We start from the raw sequence: 18,972 nt of genomic DNA on the forward strand, positions 1-18,972 counted from the left end.
TTTGGTGTGTTGGGATAGAATTGACTATGACACTAGATAAGTTTAAGGTATACAAAAATGACTCAATATATGTATGTACTGTGAAAGCATTCCCATATTTGGTTTAGTTGTTGGTGGACATCCATTACCTCATCCATTTTCTGTGGTGACATCTTTAAAGTCTACTCTCTGGGCAACTTCGGAATATACAAAACCATACTGTTAGCTAGAGTCATCATGTTATACACTACACGCCCTGTACCTGTTCATCTCATAACGGAACGCTTGTACCTTTTCAGCATCTTCACCCAGTCTCCCCTGCTCCTGCCTACGGCAGCCACAGATCTGACCTGTTTCTATGATCCTGTTTTTGTGGATTCCACTAAGGGGGACCATACATTCGCTGTCTTTGTCTGGCTCGTTTTATTTAGCACAATGCCCTCGAGAGCCACCCATGTTGCTTACATCCTTTTTTAGGTGATAGCCCCCTCCACTCACCAAGCTTTTGGTCTTTAAAATTGTGCTGGATGCCTACCCTCATGAGGAGAAAACTGAAAATACCGAGTTCTATCAGCAGACCTGCCTGTCATCAGCTTTAATCAGTCCCAGAAAGATTTAATTAGGGGACTGGAAATCAGTCCAAATGTGTAGAAAGGAGAAGGCAGACAAGTGTCATTTTCTGAGATCTCCATTCTGTCAGCCAATAAAGTATTAAACCAGATGCCGTCTGGATTGGGACTGGCACATAAGACAGTTGATGATGGAGATGTTTTAGGAATTAGCCTTATGGCTGATTTGGGGAGTTGAATCTTAAGGGTGTGGGGTAAGGATAGATATTTTCCTTGTGAGCAGACTCAAATGATATTACAGTCTGCAGGGTCAATAAATACTGGCAGATTTTCCCTGGCCACTGTTTTATTTTCTCATAATAGCAGAATATCCACTAGGTGACTGATTCCCAGAGGACCCATGGCTTTTTTATTGCACAGAAGACTTTGGGGCAGAAAATCCCACTGCGGGGCTGTGGAACTATCTATCCTTTTTAAAGGCTGTTAGAGGATCGTCCAGATTGAGGTGCCCATAGCCTAAGAGAGACACTAAAAAATTGGAGTCCACCCAGGAAAAGACATTCTTAGGATGAGAAATATGAAGATAATTTGAAAGAGGAACAGTTGAGGACTTTTCCAGTTTGGGGCTGAAGAAACAAAGATTCAGAAACGAGTTCTTCACATATGCAAGCATCTACCCGTAGAAGTAAAGTTCGCTCTATCTAGGTCCAGGGAGAAGGACAATGACCAGGGTTGGCAGTGACGTGGGGGCAGATGTCAACTTACCCTGATAGGAAAGAGTGTTAGCGTTGTTAAGTAGTGGAAGCAGTTGCTTCGCAACCCTCCCCCCACCCTTTCTCAGAGACGTTCAAAAACACCATGTTAAACATGTGACAGTAGGGATTCCTCAGTTGGGTGAGAAGTTGGTTTTAATGAACTTTCCTGGGAATAGTCAACAGCTCTGGATATCCACCTAAAGATGGTTCAATCCTCATGTTTCTAATTATGTTTATCATAGTATCTATGTCATTGAACTTGACTCTCTCACGTGGTGGAAAACACGAGATTGGTGTTAAAAATTAGCCATGAATGTGAGGTGGACAGGCAATTCATTACTCATTCTTGTAAATATATAAAACATTCACCTACTCCCTGGTAAATGAGCATATGTATGACTTTATTCTTCTCAGGTCAAACCAGCTGTGTACCGAAGAGGAACAAAGGGTCCCACACAACCTGATTCCAGTCTACCTGTCGACCTCGTATGGACCCTGACCTCCTACATTCTACACACGAGTCATACTCAACTGCTGAAAGCTTTCGGAATGTACTCCTCTCCATCATAGTCTTTGCTGAGGCTGTTCCTATGTGAGAGAATGACTCCCTTCTCTTCCTCCACTGGCACCTCTACCCACCTCAGCTGTCTGTTTTCTGCTTCTCCTTCAGGGTCATCACAGACATCATGCCTCATAGGAAGTCGTCCCTGAATCCCAAGGTTGTGTTCATTGCTGCTCCTCTGCTTCCATAGTACTGCCACCATCACAGCCCTGTCCCTTACCCTCCTGGCACACATCACTCATCAGTGATGGTGTACTTTCTTGGCTGAGTCTGGATTCACTTTGGAATTCTCTTGAAGTCATTCCAGGCAGCCACTGCTAATTAACCAGAGTTGACAATCTAGATGACACCTGCCTGCCCGTCCCAATTCAGGGCACACCCCATTCACCACACTTTCTGTGTTGTATTAGAATAGTTCATGAACTTGTTTTACACAAACCTGCAGTCACCATTAGGGGAATTGCTGTCATTTTTAATTTTTAAAATTCCCATTACCACGGCACAGTGCTTGGTACTGGTCTTCACATAAGAGCTCCTCGCTGTAGAAGTAAACTGGGAAATTTGGCCGGGAGCCAGATAGAAGGTGGAAAAGAAACTCATCATAAAGGCAGTGTTGTAGGGAAAAAGTGAAGAATTTAAGATCAAGGTCTGGTCACTACCTATGGGATCTGGGAGGCCATTTAACCTCTCCACACTCTAGTTTCATCATCTGGAAAATGGGGGTGGTAATTACACCCACTTCATAGTGTTTCTGTAAAGATTAAAGGCTAATATGGATAAAGTACTGAGTTTCATGCTTGACCTGTGCTGGTCTTGTTCCTCCTTCCCCCTTCCGATCACCTTATTCTTCTCCTTTCTCTTCTTCCTCTTTCTGTTCCTCTCCATCCTCCCCTTTCTCCTTCCTTTTCTCATTATTAGTGTAACACTTTAATGTGGATTACATCAGTGCATACTAATCTAACACTAATTTAATCCACATTAAATGACACAATTCACTCCTTTTTTTGTATTTATACCTAACTGGAATCAATCGCACTCCAGAACTAATTCTAGACCTTATAGCTGGTTTGGAACCAAAAGTGGTGGACAAGTTCTAATAGAATAAAAATAGCTTTGTGGAAAGAGGCATAGCTACCTCCCCTTCTTTGGTTTAATGTGCTTGAAATAAAAAGTTTTCATTGTGAGAAGCAGGGAAAGAGCTGCTATGTGCAGACAGTATATGAGGCACGGCTGGAGGTCACGAGGAATCAAAGAATTTACCACATTCACCTTACACATCACCAGGGGAGGTATCTCCCCTTATTACCCAGGGATCACCCTGGGTGCTTTTAGGTTGAGAGTGTCAACTTGAGCTTTGACATTGCAGCAGGCAGAGAACTTGCCATTTTTATCTCTTGGCCCGTGTGTCTCACTCTTTCCATGAGGACCTGTACTGCTTCTGCCCAGGGTGCTGTGGGGAAGATTAATTAGCTAATAATGGTAAAGGGCCTCTGATGATGACTGCTAAGCATTTGCACCGTGTAATTGCCATTTTCCCCCAAGAAAAAGTCCATATAGTTACTAATTAGGCATTGTTGAAGCACCTCACGCCCCATTATTTTACAGTTGTCTTGCAATTACCTGGCATCAGTACCTCTTCAAATGGCATTTATTGCCCATTTTCCTAGCTTAATTTTTGGAAATTTTATGGGAAGCCTGGGCGTTGTTTCTTGTTCACTGTAATCTGAATAATTAACAATGTAAATGCGACTTTGGGTGGTGATATCCTCAACTAGAGTTCTTTAGAGGTTTTAATTAAGAACACCACAGCACCGTACTTCATGTGAAAGTTTATTATGGTGCCTAAACACTGTAAGCACTTCTTCCCTGTGTGTCTGTGGCTCCTGCTTGAGTATCTGTGTACGTGCAGGTGTGTATGGATGTTCGTGTGTGTTCACACGAGTGCGTGTGCAAGTGTATGTGTCATGGTCAGCAGTGTAACATGAGTTATGAGGGCAAGAGCAAAGTCCTCCTTTGACTTAGCCTTTTCTTAGACACAAACTGGAGAAAGTAATTAATAAACTTTTCTCCATTTCTTACTACAACTTAGAGATTTGAGTGGATTGAAATTAAACATTATTTGGTAAATGTCTACAATGTTATTAGATATTGGAAGAGGCATGTTTCATACTTTCTCTAAACTTTACAGATAGTCAGCGAGATCTCTCATGTGGATAGAATAAAGGCTCAGAAAAGTGAAATTTCTCGCCGGGGCCACAAGCTAGTAAAAAATACAGGACTCAAATCCAAGTTTGCCAGGCAGGCTCCTTCTAGTCTTTTTCAAATGAAATTGCTGAGCTTTCACTCTGCAAGTGAGCCTTGGTGTCTGCAAAAGCCAACTTGTGCCTTCTCCCAGAAACCGTGAGGACTCACCTATCTAAATGCATCATCTCTCCTGTATCTGATATTATTTTCTACCACTGTCATGGTTTAACTTTTATTTTAATGATGGACCAGTGGGGAAGACAGCACAATACAAGTACAGTGGTTCTTGGTGACATCTGGATTATTTCTCAATCTGCATCTTCCCATCTGGCTCACCCTGGACAAGTTCCAGCACCTACTAAGCTTCACATTGTTGTGTAAAGATGAAAGAAGAACATGTATGGAAAGTGCTTAGAACACTTCATGGCACACAGAAAACACACAATATAGTGATTAGATGGGTGGGCGCATTTAAAAATAGGAATAATGAATGAATGGTAGATATCTTTGCTCATCTGTATCATTACTTTCCCATAGTCTCTTTTTCTAGTTTTATTGAGAATTAATCAATTCTCAATAAGATTATATATATATATATCACTGTATCAGTTTATGGCAAATGGCATGATGGTTTGACTTACACATGTTATAAATGACTACCATGGTAAAGTTCAGCTAACACCCATCATCTCATATAGATAGAGTAAAAAGGAAAGAAGAGAAGAAAAAGTATCTCCCTGTGATGTGAACTCCTAAGCTTCACCCCCTCAATAATTTTCTATATAATTTTTCTTTATAGCAATGGTAACGAGTCATCCTATTGTACCATACATCCCTAGGACTTATTTACTCCCCACATTCTTATCACTCAAGCTTGTCCTTTGTATCAGCTCAATAAGAATACAAAATAATGCATCTCAAGTTTTAAGAAAGCTTACTGTGTCTGACTGAGGCCCAGACTGTCTGTGCTCAGAGGTAAGAAAACTGGGGGAATCGCAGTGATTTTGAAAGGATGGCCAACATCTTGATAAAAGTTGCCCAGCACCAGAATATGGTGATTCTTGAACTAAAACACATGGGCCTGTTGTGTTGTGACTCCTTCCACCTTGTTTCATGAGTACAGGACAGAGTGACAGAGCCAAGAGGAGCCCTGGACTTGAAATCACAGGATTCTTATCAGAATCCCAATTCCACCACATGTTAATTATCTATGTAACACTTTGACCTTTGAAAAGCTGTCTACTGTAAGTAGTAAATTTCAAAGGAACGGGCAAGACTCCAGGAAACGGACTCTGAAATGGAGATTTTCTTGTAGAAGTCAGAACATCTCTGCCAGTGTTCTGTGTACAACCATCAGCCAGGGAGCGAGAGAAGCAGCACTGGGTGAAGGCGGCTGCTACAAAGCGGCAGCTGATCCACCAGGCATTTCTGGAGATGGGATGGCCCTTCAGAGCTGCTCTGGATTAAGGAGGGCCAAGCCTTGAACCCATGCACATTGTCCCACAAAAAGGGGTATGACTTTGAGCAAGGCCACTGGAGGGCAGTGCCTGGGGGCCGTGGAACTCAGCTGTAAGCTGTCAGCACCCCGCATGCCCAGCAGTGGCAGGACTGAGTTTCTCCATCCTGAGAAGGAATATGAGTGGGGCACTACAGCACCGAGCACAGTGATGGGACAATGACCTAACCTCTGGATGTGTGACCCATTACAACTGCATCATGATTTTCCCACCTGCCATTCAGTGGCTGTTATCAGTTCCATTTTGCTGAAGAGGATACAGAGTCTCAGAGTTAAGTCAACCACCCAAATTACTCACCAAGAGGTTGCAGGGGCCGTAGTACAACACCAAAGCCCATGCATGCTCCCTAGGGCCGTGTGTCTACCCACTCTGGCAGCAAATCAGGAGTCACTCAGTAGCTTGCTACACTATTCAACACTCCACAGCTCGCTAAAACTCATAAGAAGGACATTGAAGGGAAGTGTGTGTGAGAGAGATGCTTCAGAACAAACACATTTTTGCTGTTTTGTCAGCATAGGTAGTATCACTCAGGACTTCAGAGGAGTGGCAGAAGACCATCACAACCCCCTCACAGCAAGAGAATTCTGAGTCGGGTCTTCTTGTTTGTAAGTGTAACTCCATTCAATCAAACCTAACATACACCTTTTGAGCTTCGCTCACTAATTCCATACTATTTCATTAGTTACTGACTACACATCCATGACATGCCCACTAGGAATATGGAGCTGAACGGAGCTTATAGACTGTGACAGGGTTGTGTTCAATCGGGACTCCAGGATTGTACTCAGATTTTGTAGACATGGTGGCCCGGGGAATAAAAATGGCCAGGGAATGGTTTCTAAAAACTCAGCCAGTCCCACCATCCCCAAACTGGGATGAATGCAACAAAGGGAAAGGAGAAGGCAAAGGCTTTAGGGAAAGCAATGGCATACTTGCTCCAGTCTCTGAAATGTCCTACAACCCAAGAAGCTGTGCTGATGTGTGCCAGGGGCCATGTCCACCAGAGAGCCCCTGCAGGGTCGACTGGCTTACCCATCATCGTATGCACTTACAGGATGCCAGCTTCGCAGCCACGTGAGCTCATGGAGGTCCAGTAGCCACCACGAGGCTTCACTCCATAGCAGGGATGGTCCAGGTAACCACCCTTTTCCTCTCTCACCCTGCCTGCTGGGAAAGGCAGGGTTTCACTCTAACCATCTCTCTTTCTTAATATGCCTCTTACCTGCCTAGAGCTCCGCAGGATCCGCGTGTCTCCCGCAGGCACAAACGGGCCTCTCTCCATTAACTGTGAGAGCAAAGTCTGGCAGGTCGCTTGGTTTGCAAGCAGAATGAAGTGCGCTTGGGTCACAGTTCCATCGCTTGCTGGCAACTGGTGGGCTACTTAAGTAGTCTGGGCTCTGGTGATTTCATCATCTGCAAAATGGGTTGGGAGGGAGTAATAACCACGTCACATTGCGAGGATCAAACGAGAGAAAGCCATAGCTCAAAATGAAATGTTGCTTATTGCACATATATCAAAGGCTGTGTGTGGTATTTGGAAACATGATTATTTGAATAATTGATACTACAATTGCCTTTCATGCAGTTAAAGAAATGGAGCACTATAGAGCTAGTTTAACTTGCTGGAGGTTACCCAGCTATTGTGCCTATGCAGAGTCCAAGTATCCAGTTGCACATAGACTAGAGACTGGGTCTCAGTGACTCCCCAGTGCCCTTTGTTCAAAGATCATGTGCAGTCAGGTGCCTGGTCTGCCACTGTCCCCTGCTCCAGCCTCAGTGCACCCTCGCCCTGCTCTCCTGCCTCAAAGCTTGGCACACCTGGCAGCCCCAGTGTCTGCTCACTCTTGCCTTCACAGGTACTGCTTCTTCTGCCTAGCAGTCTCCCCTCATCACTCTTGTGTCACCTCACCAAAGCCTTTTCATCCTTGGACTCTCAGCCTAAGCCTTTGCAGACCCTGAGAACGAAGATGCATACTAAGAAGGGTTCTTGGTGGCTAACTGGGCTCAAATTTTTAAGCATAGAACCTAGCTGCCATTTCTACACAGGGGCCTCTCAAGCAAATTGCACTTCAGGGAGAAGCCTACATTGAAGTGCCTGACTCTGCACTGAACTGCATGCTGCACTGTGTTCTTGCCCTCAGAGCTAGCAGTTCCTAGAATCCCATTTCAACCAATAGGACCGAGGCTTTCCCTATCTAATTGGAGCTGCACAGCCATATCCCCATCAATATCTTCACTGACGTATCTGAGCAGCTTCATTCTGACCAGTCAGGACAGTGCATTTTGGACCAATCAAACAGTGAGGATTTGGAGCCTTCATTTGCATGATGGCGGAATAGTCAGGTGCCAGGGAAAGAGACTTCTGTCTATGTAAGTCAGGTCCCCACTGTGAGATTGAAGACTGCATATTCCTGGATGAGCTGAAAACCAAAGATGTCTCACCAGAGCTGAGCAGAGCAGAGCAGACAGAGACTGTCACAGAACAGTAGCAGGCTGGAGCAGAGTAGAGCAGAACAGAGCAGACCAGACCAGCAGGGGGCGGGCAGAGCAAAGCAGATCAGAGAGGAGCGGAGCAGGAGTATCTAGCCAGAGAGGGACCTGGCCCCCAGCACTGCAAAGCCCCAGGGCTGCCTCACAGCCATGCTGTGCTGTGTTTCACAGCCGTGCTGTATCACAATTGAGCTGTTTTGCACTGAATAAAGTGTCCTTCTTCAACCCAAATTGGTGATTCCTGTTGAAGTTGAATTGGTCTCAAACACCATTGGTTGACATCTCTCTCAAGGCACTCTGAGAGAGTAGCCTCTCTCAAGGCTACCCTGATGCTACAGGGCCGGCTCAGCTTCCTGTGAATCACTAATAGAGAGAGGTCTTTCCACCTTTCCTTCAAGGCACCTCACTCGCTTTGCTGCTGTACATTCTCTAACGGATCAGTAGATTAATATTCGTTTTCCCTTTTTGACTGTAGGCTCCGTAAGTGTAGGCACAGCATAGCACGGCTGGCATGGCCTTAGATGGCTAGATCTAAGTCTGATTCCCCACTTACTAGCTCTGTGAATTTGAATTACTTCACCTGTCTTTGGCTTCATTTTGTCATCCAAAATATGGGGTTAAGAACAGTAGTTATGTTGCAGAGTTGCTGTGAGGACTAAATAGTTTAATATGCATTTCATAAAGTGTTTAGAACAGATCCTGCCATATAAGTCCTTGCTATTATTTTATTTGTTTAGGAGGTAGATCAGGTTATGACTTTTTAGGGGCCAGCCCCTATAATGACTTCCGAAATCGCCTACTATTCCCCTAATAGTTCTAGCTTCTCCAGTCTCATTTTGATTGTAGTTGCTAAAATCTGACCATTTCCTTAGCCTACTTGGATTACGACAATATTGGTTCTTTTTTCCCCCTCTGCGATTTCAGTTACAAGGGAAATTTCCTTTCAATTTCAAAACTCAAATTTCAGTTTTGTTCTGATTTCCATGGAAATTTCCCCACTGGTGAGAAATAGTTCTGTAGTTGTAATTACACTTGAGTTCTGCCCCAAGACAATCCTGGTTCAACAGACTCAGTCAGCTCTAAGGGACGGTGCCGGGAAGGCAAGAACGCTCGAGAACGGTGGTTTCTGCCGACGCGAGTAAACCCAGCTCAGCTCCACGGTGCTGAGTGGAGCTGCAAGTCACAATGTTAGTTTTCACGCCCAGAAACGCTCCCCTTTCTCACCTCTCAAGGACTGCTTGGCTAGCAAGCTGAAGTGAAAGGCTCAGTTTCTTAACCTCGGCACCGCTGGCATTTTGGCCTGGATAATACTGTGTTGTAGAGAAAAGTCTCATGTACTGTATAGGATGCTTAGCCGCATCCTTGGCCTCCCCCACACCCTGACTCATTTGTCACGAGCAAAAATGTCTCAATGACATTACCAAAAATCCTCTGGGGGACCGAGTTGCCCTCACTCAAGAACTACTATTTTAGCTCGGTATTTTATTTTAGATAGTAGAGTAAACAAACTTTTATTCTTCCTTCTTTTCCCCTCAGACATACCTGTATTCTCATATATTTACAATTTTAATTGAAGTTTAGACTCATTTTCAAGTGTATTTTAAAATATATTTAATTTATATATTAACTCGGGGGGATGACATTTAAAATATTAATTATCTGATACAGGTATATTTCCATTTATACCATTTTTTTTACATTCTAAATTACTATGTAATCCTGCAATTGGTTATGTTTACTATTAAAAATACTTTAATTTGTCCTCTTGTTTAATCCATGTATTACTGATGGAGGTAGGTGTATGATTATGATTTACATTTCATACACGAGACCCAGAAGCTGGATGGAGGAAGGGAGAACCCAGGCTGACTACCTGGACGACCCTCGGGGACTTTGCTTGCTCCTTCTGCCTCACCTGAAAGACTAAAGTCAGAACACAGGGCAGGAGGATATGAAACACAGTGTGAGCTGTTTCCTAAAAGCAGTGCTGACAGCAAAACTTTCAATGAGAGGGAAGCTTTTCCCCATGGTTTTAGTGTCCTAACTTCCATAAATCCAGAAATCCCATAAATTTTCTTCAACTGCCTCCCAGCTCAATCTTGCACCTCAAGAGCTCTCTGCAGTTCTAATCTATCTGAAGATTGCCCTTTTATCGGTGATGCTTGGGTGAGACTCTGAGGCATTGGTATCTCATTCATGCCAACAGGGCTCTGAAACTTTATTTAAAGGAGCCGCAGTGTGTAAAAACAGGTGAGTTATGTACCCATGAAACGAAAGCCATTATAACTATGAAACTTTTGACTTTTCCCTACTTTTTTTCCTCTCTGCCTGGAGTTTAGGAATGGAAGAATAACTTGGAACATAAAAACCACTGTGCTCTCAGATCTTTTTGAGAACTACTGTTTTAGCCCAATATTACATCTTTTGCATGTTCACCTGTGCATGACCACGAGAAAAAATCTCTTTTTCTTCTGCCTCAGGATATGTCTAGAAGGAGCTTAATTTATTAAAGAAGGATGTGGAAGACTAGAAGGCATCAGAAATAGCAATGGCACCTTGTCTAGGGAGTCAGGGCCAGCTTGGGTAGACAGGTTGGCTGGAGAGGAAGAAAGGTGGTCCAGACCAGATAGATGACCGTATTGTGTCTGACAGCATGTAGCAGACTACAGGGAAGGTCAGACGAGCGGAATACATAGGATATCAACTCAGCACAAGTTAACAAGGGTGTGCCAAGAGAAAATGAAAATCCCATGAGTTAGCAGAATAACAGAAAACTGTTCCCAAATAACCAGCCTCCAGGTTCTGAGCTAAGTCCAAGAGCAGAGAGGGAAAGGAGTAGGCAGGACTAAGAAAAATACAGTAGAGCATTGCTAAGAGTTTTATAGGAACCACATGATTGAAATGAAAAGCTGGCTCAACGAACGTATCAGAGACTCAATTATCTGGAGTGGAGAATAAGGTCCCATAAAATCAGTAGCAAATATTTCTTTATTCTGTATCTTTACATGTTAGGTAGACCTGCTCTCATCACACAGGCGAGAGTTTGTCCAGTAGATGAGCAAATGCTTTCTGTGCACCCACAGTAAGAGAGACTTTATTTAAAAAGACTAATGCGATAGAGAGAATGCTTTAATTTCAGAAAAGTGCACCATTAAACAAGAAAATAGCTCTTTTTTTACAGCAGGAAGTTTGTGGGGAGTCAGGCAAATGGGTGGGGCAAACAGGTGGCATCACCGGGGTGCTTAAGCAAAAAATATTTTTCTTTGTGGTTAGTGAATTCATTTCTCAGAATTAGCTGTTAAGGGGGGGGGGGTGATGTTTTGCCCCTTGGTTGCTTAGAGATTGTTCAAACTTGAGGAAAGCCAAATTTTAGGGGCTTTTGGGGAAGAGAGGGGCCTGATTAAAAGTGGTCAAGCCAATTTGCAATGGATGAGGTGATTGTGAGAGATCGTGGTCATAGGGGAGTGTTTACGTATAATGTTAAACGGGGCAGTCAAAGATGGGCTTTTTGAGAAGGTGACATGCAGAGCCAGTAAGTTAGAAAGCAAAGACTTGAGAACCACGAGGGAGCAAAATCTGCTGGTACTGGGAGAAACCATTCCTGGCGGCGGGAAAGGCTAGCCATATAAGACATCACCGTCATGTTTGCAAAGTAGCATGACTGAGTGTGGTTTTCAGATAGTCCCCAAAATGTCTCCCATCCCGCATGATTTTTTGCACTGCAGCCTTGCCAGACTCTCAGGAACAGGTGGGGTTTATTGCTCCATGTCTTTAAATTCTGCCAGGCTCTGTGACTGCTTAAACCAGTAGAATATGAGTCAAGTGTCACTGTGCCAGTTCCAGGAGTGGCCCTCACCTGGCCCAGAAACTTCTGCTTCCTACCTCCCCTGGCACTTACTCTTACGACGTTGACTCTCAGAACACTGTCCGCCCTGGCTGCCACATTGTGAGAAGCCCAATGCACATGGAGAGGCCGTCTGGTGGCGCCCTGGTCCACAGCATCAGCGAAGGCTCAGCATCAGCTGTCAGTCACGGCAGTGAGCCATCTTGGATGCCCGGCCCATTGAGCTTTCAGATGAGTTCAGACCCAGCTGACCTTGGACTGCGACCATGCAAGAAACCTTCGGCAAGATCTCTCAGCTGTAGGTCTTTGTAGGTCAGTCAACCTACAAAGGAGAACAGACTCTTGTTTTAAGCCACTTAATTTTGGGGTAGATTGTTAAGGAGCAATAAATGGCTGAAATAAATCACATGGAGGGCATTGCAACTAGAGCGGAGTGAGCAAGAGGGAAATCGGTAGAAGATAAAGTCAGAGAGAAACACGGGCAGCCCACCTGGATAATTCCTCATAACAACTTTGGGTTGTACTCTGAGTGAAATGGAGGGCCCCTGCAGGGTTTTGGAAGGGAAGTGACAGGCTCTGACTTACCTTCTCTAAGGACGTCTCGGGCTGTTTGTTGTGTGGGGAGTCAGTCGCAGGTGCTGTTGTAACAGTCCAGGTGAGCAATGGTGATGGCGCAGGCCCAGCTGGCTGAGGGCTGGGAGGTGAGAAGTTGCTGGCATCCATACAGGTAGAGGAAAGAAGTGTTACCTGGTGGATTGAGAACAAGATAGTTAAGAATGCCTGATATTGGAAGGATGATGTTTCTATTCTTAGCTGAGATGAGGCACCCTGTTGGAGGAGCCAGCTCAAGGAGGAAGATTGAGAACTCAGGCTGGAATATCTTGAATCTGCAACATTTACTGGACATCCTGGTGGAAATATCAAGTAGGCAAGAGGGTACGGGTTTGGAGTTAGTGCAGGTTTCAGAGCTGGAGATGTATATATGGGAGCTATCAGCACATCAGCAATGGGTTTTCCTTAAAAGCTATGAAGTAGTGAGATCACCTAAGGGAGTAAGTGTTAGAGAAGAAAACAGAGAAGAAGGGCACCAGGGCGTGATCCCTGAAGCATTTCAAGGGGAAGAGGCTGGGAGAAGACAAAGGCAGTGAAGTAGACTGAGAAGGAACGGTCAGTGACATGGGAGGAAGACCAAGAGAGTGAGCTCCTAGAAGTCTAGTGAAAGACGTGCTTCTGGTAGGAAGGAGCTACCGGCTGGGTCAAATGAGAAAAAACTAACATTGTATGTCAACTATAATGGAAGAATGAAAAGAATTATTAAAAAAGAAGAGAACAAAGAATTGACCTCTGTATGTAGCAGTGTGGTCTCAGCCGAATCATGTCATTCTTTCTTTCTGTTTTCCCCCATACACAACCCAGTATTTACTGAACATTTACTGCATGCCAAGTACTTCCCATGCCTTGGGGACACTAAGTATAAATAAATACTTAGTTTATACTTATAAACTAAATAAAATGGTAAATAAAGTGTTCCTTTAAGGAGTCTGTTACTATTCAATTGATTAAATGGTATTCACTGCATAATTACTATGTGTAAGACATTATGCTAAATATTATGAGGGATATAAATATTGTATCTAACACATGTTTAATCTAATTAGAAATGTTAGAAACACACAGACTGTTAAATGCTAGTGAAAGTGAAGCCTGAAGAATTGTCACAATGACATATAAGGTTTCAGCAAATGGCAGGCATATATTGTAGGACCAAATGCTATATGATAAAGGGATAGGTGGCCTAAGTTGGAAAAATCTGGAAAAGCATCATGAAAGGCACATGAATAGAAAAATGCAGGGCGGGGAGCATGTGGCACAGGCATGGGAAGTCAATACATAGGCAGCTTTGGAGGAATGAAAACATGGGTATAAAAGTCAGTGCAATAACATGGATGAACCTGGAAGACATGATTTTCTGTGAAATGAGCACAGTGTATTTCACATGTGCAGAAAGCAGTGTATGATTCCACTTATGTGAGGAATCTAAAATCAGTTAAACTCACAGAAGCAGAAAGGGGAATCACCTTGGTGATTCCCAGGGCCGGGAGGCAAAGGGCAAAGGGAATTATTATTCAAGGGGCACAGAATTTCAGTTCTGCAAAAGAAGTTCTAGTGGTCAACTGGACAACATCAGGCCTACGATGAAAATTACTGCACCGTACACTTCAGAATCTGTTAAAAGAGTCTCATGGTAACTCTTGTTACTACAATAAAAAATAAAGCCCCAATAATTATGAATTTTAACAAGGAAGTGGAGATATGTTAAGAATGGATGAGCCTATTGTGCAAGACTGGATTTTGATCCTTTTGTGGGCTCTGACAGGTGGATGAGGAAGTTTGGGACCATGGAATGGCTCACCAATTTCTATTTCAGGATAATCAATCTGGTAATCTGGTGGGAGAAACTAGAATGGCACGTGATGGGGAAGGATAGGACTCAGGAGTGATATCCCTGGAATGAATTAATACTCAGAAAAGTACAGACATAAAGTCTTTCCAACCTCATGGATACTTCCCCTCTTCATTGATGTGTGTGTTCTTGTACATATTGGGTGGTGTGTACGTGTGTGTGTGTGTGTGTGTGTGTGTGAGATGGATCTATTTCTTAATGCATTCATTCATAAATCCTTGTTTTTTCGCTGTCAGGAACAGAGACCACTCACTTCATATTGTAGCTATCACTGGTACTTAAGACTTTAATTGCAATGCTTGGGGTCATCTTATATCATACAACAAAAAGCTTAATTTGTTTTAGGATTTGTTTTTCTCTTATTTTCTAGTTATACTGTCACATCATCCATAAACACTGGTATTTTAGCATTTTTCATTCTGACTCTTACACTCCCTTTTTAAGTCTACAAAAATCCGGACACAGTGCCTGACTCATAGTATCTCTCCAAAACTCATAGTTTCCTCTGGTCTCCCTTTCCCCTTTGTCTATGTCCGGAGAAACCCAGCACATATGTCACACGTAGGGACTGTTAACCTATTATATTTTAAGTTTCTTGATCTTATCTTGTAACTTAAAGATGTTTTCTTTTCTTTACATTCTCATCTGTTCAAAAACATTTACCAAAACCTGAATGTAACCCACCCACCTTCTCTATGAAAGTCTCAATCCACTTGCAGAGACAAACACTGATAAAAATCAATGTGGACACAACAAATACTAATAGATATCACACAGGTATAAGAAAATTGCTAGATTTCTCATTTCTTATTTCAAGTTTTGTTAAATGGTATATTTTTCAATTTCTGCTAATTTGGTTAGATTCAAATGTATACATTTATAATTTTTTTCAAAGTTCTATTAGTACTGCTACTATCAGATATCACTTATATTTCATCACTTTATTGTTTCATTCATGACTTTAGGTTGTCATCTTCATTCTGACTTTTAAATATGTATTTAATACATATTTGAGGGTATACTTATTGTGTTGGTATTTCCTTTGTAACAGTAATAGCATGAATTACTACATTTTGGCTAGTTAATTATTCTTTTGGCACTATTTCCAGTGCTTGAATACATGTATTCATTTGTTCTATTAAATGTGTCTTTTTAGGCTATAATTTGTTATATTTTCTTTTGAAATTCAGAAAAGATTTTTTCAGTAGAAATCACCAGGATATTCACAACACCCTTGTCTCTTCTCAGAAAATGTGCCATAAAAGTTCACAGATCTGAGAAAGCATTGAATACCTTTTGTGTACAGAACACACTTTGGATTCTCTCTTTCATCCTATAAATCTACTTTGCTCCTCCTGGAGTTCTCTTTTCATGCATCTCTATGTGCAGTAGGTGTTGTGTAACTTTTTCTTCCTTGCTAAACTCATTTAAACTCACCTAATTTTCATTACACTTTAAAATATTAACACAGGCTTTAGAACTCTTCCTACTTACCTTTTACGTTTTATTTTTATTGGCATTTTTAAATGGGCAGATTACTTCTCCTCTCGGAGAAACAGGAACCTGGGCAGCTGTCTGGCCTCAACCTCTTCAGCAGATGTCAGTTTAAACAGAACTGGCTACAAGGGTCCTTAGACCCTTCCACGGGTCCTGACAGACAGGCTGAGCTACGAGTCCTTGGAACATGCAGCTGAGTCCATGACCGAGCTCTCTTCGGGTTTTCTTTCCAACATCTGGAGGACAAGACCTTGAACTCGACATTCACGTCTACCCTGCAGCTCCCAGGCAGGGGGGCACGTCAGAGCATTGCCTGGAAGCAAGATGGACTGAATTCTGACAAAAGCCTCTTGTTGAAAGGTTTGGAGGTAAGAAAAGAAAAGGCTTTATGTGCTGCTAGTAAGAGGGTCAGTCTACAAGCGAGACGGCCCGGCCATCTGGCAATTAGCAGAGATTTTGTGCATTATAGGTCCCAGGGGTCCCGAGGCTGGTCGTGAGACCAGCGGAGCAACAAACAGGCAGATGTCCTCTAAGGTCAATTACCTTTTGTCTATTTTCTCAGAAGTGAATTCGAAAGTTAGCCCTTATCTCTTCTCAGAAAATGAGCCACAAAAGTAAACAAAAATCTGAGAAATCGCCTGCTGTACATTTTGTGGTTTGCAGCGAAGGAAGGTGAAAGGGGTGCAACCTGCGGGCTCACAGCCTTCCCAGGGTATGCCCCGTCCCCATGGATGCCTGCTCTGTCCTGCAGGGATGCCAATCCACAGTCACCTGTGTGCCACCAGAAGAAGGGGGGATGGGTGCAAATCACAGCCCCCACTTCAGTTCCCCAAAACGGATCCTCACAACGTTCACTGCCTGTTAGCCTAGAATTCGTGGGGAAAAGTCCTCTTGTGGTGTCAGTGAAGGATTGAATGAAACCCAGCACTGTGTTTTGCAGAGCTACGTGAAGAGGCAGAAAAAGGTTAATAATAACCTTAGAACATTTGGTAAAGATGGGCAAGCTACTGGCCTAAAACTGACTGTGGAATTCCTAAGGTTGTTACTTGACTTACAGTTCCAGGTTGCAGCTGCTGAGCAGAGAAGGGTGGTCCTTTCCTTTCTCTCAGCTCACTTCTGAGTCCTCTCACAGGGAGGGTGGCCAATCACAGTTCCTGGAAAGGCAAAAACGATAGCTGGCTGAAACCTGTGGATTTGTACACCACGGAGATGGGAAGGATCCACAGCATCAGCCTTAACCAAATATAATTTTATGACTTGCTTCTCAAACGACCTATAGCAAAGGGACAGTTTCATATTTTAAATTTCTAATCCAGCATAGTCTGCTGATTCTTTCATAAAATCTAATAAAAATGAATTATTAGAAAAAGTACAAAAAGACAGAAAGTGAAACTCTAAACTTTATCATTAGATGAAACGGACATGCGATTTCCTCATCAGACTCCTATAAAAGTTTCTAAAAACTTGTTATCAGTTTCCAGAGCCATCCTGTCATAGGTCGATAACCATAAGTCCACAGGCGTGCTTCTGGGTGAGGAGAGATCGGAAGTAGGACTTTTCAAATTGAAACATTCTGGGGGAATATTGTGAAAATCCCTTTAAAAGCACACTTACTGAAATTTCTCTATCATCTGTTATCTATCTTTACCATATATATTATTTTTCCCTTAATTCAAACTGTATGCTTGTATTGTACTGTATTGTACTATATTGTATTGTATTATGTTGTGTTGCATTATATTGTATTGTACTGTATTATATTGTGTTGTGTTGTATTGCATTATACTGTATTGTATGGTATTGAATGGTATTGTACTGTATTGTATGTATTGTATTGTACTGTATTGTATGCTATTGTGTTGTGTTGTGTTGTGTTGCATTGTATTCCATTCCATGAATCCTAAAACACTTGCTGAAAACAATGGCTCTGGCAGTTCATTTTATGTTTCCCGATCGTAGATTTTTCAGTAAGTGATAAAAGTGACGTTAAAGAGTGAATCTGTTTATATTTTAGGCTTACTCTCCTTTAGTTCTTGATATAAATCTCTGGGGATCGTGTTTTGATTGTCAGGAATTGCTTTATTCTTTGGTGACACCTTAAGATTTTCACAACGAAATGCCCGATTGACCACTTTTCTTCAGATACTTTACTGCTTCTTTTTTAAAAACCATAGGGTTTGCTCTTAAAAATTAATATTTCACTTAGTTTTAGTCTTAATACCTTAATTATCCTTGGCTCTTTAAACTACTTCTATTTTCTAAACGTGAGGGACTGTTGTGGTCTTCTTTCATCCTTACATATCGTGTGGTTTCTATCCTGTTAGCCCCCGGGAGCACACTGGGGGCTGGGGCTCAGCATCATTCTTTCGCTCCTGTGTTGCTTTCCATCCCAACCCTTGACTCCTCCAGGTCTAAGAGGCAACACGTGCAGTCATTCACATTCATGTATCTTTAACATTATTGTACTTACTGCCCTCAGAGCTCTGTGAGATCCTGTCCTTGAATTTGTCGGGAAGAAAAAAGCATCTTGTCTTTTACCTCTTTCAGGTTTCAGCTAGAGCTCTGTAGCCAAGACAGATTCATAAGAGGAAAACACACAGATGTTTGTTGACATGCACATCTCATAAATACACAGGAGAAAGCCAGGAACGAGGGGCTCAGAGGTTTGGTTAGAACTTTCGTGGCAAGGGAATGACACATTTTTAGAGAAATGACAGGACAGAGTAAATGACTCTGGGTCTCCAGGGGCAGCGAATTGTGTGAAGGCAAATATACCATAAAGGAAACTGTGTTGGGGACTTTTAGCTGGTATGTTAAATTAGAAATATTCAGACTGTGGTCTGCTTAATGAGGGGCCACAACCCACAGATTCGGGTCAGCAGGGAGCCCCCCCAGCACCTGCGCTTTCACTTTAGGGAAGTGAAACCCTGGGGTGGGGGGTCATTCTGATTGAAGGCATAGTTCCAACACGCTCAGATAAAGGAAGTAGAGTCACAAGATTTATTACTTACAGTTTCCAGAAGCAGGGTTGGGAGGGGGCACAGTGAGCCG

General features: G+C 42.8%; 1 long non-coding RNA gene across 1 annotated transcript; it reads right to left on the reverse strand.

Moving 5' to 3' along the window:
* Window positions 1-5,002: 5,002 nt before the first annotated feature.
* LOC118501794 lies at window positions 5,003-17,644 on the reverse strand. The gene is made up of 3 exons (XR_004904449.1): window positions 15,919-17,644; window positions 12,546-12,707; window positions 5,003-7,039 (listed from the first exon to the last, which is right to left on the reverse strand). It is a non-coding gene; the product is annotated as an uncharacterized LOC118501794 (long non-coding RNA).
* Between the last annotated feature and the right edge of the window lie 1,328 nt (window positions 17,645-18,972).

Source organism: Phyllostomus discolor, chromosome 7, assembly GCF_004126475.2.
Source record: "Phyllostomus discolor isolate MPI-MPIP mPhyDis1 chromosome 7, mPhyDis1.pri.v3, whole genome shotgun sequence".
NCBI lineage: Eukaryota > Metazoa > Chordata > Mammalia > Chiroptera > Phyllostomidae > Phyllostomus > Phyllostomus discolor.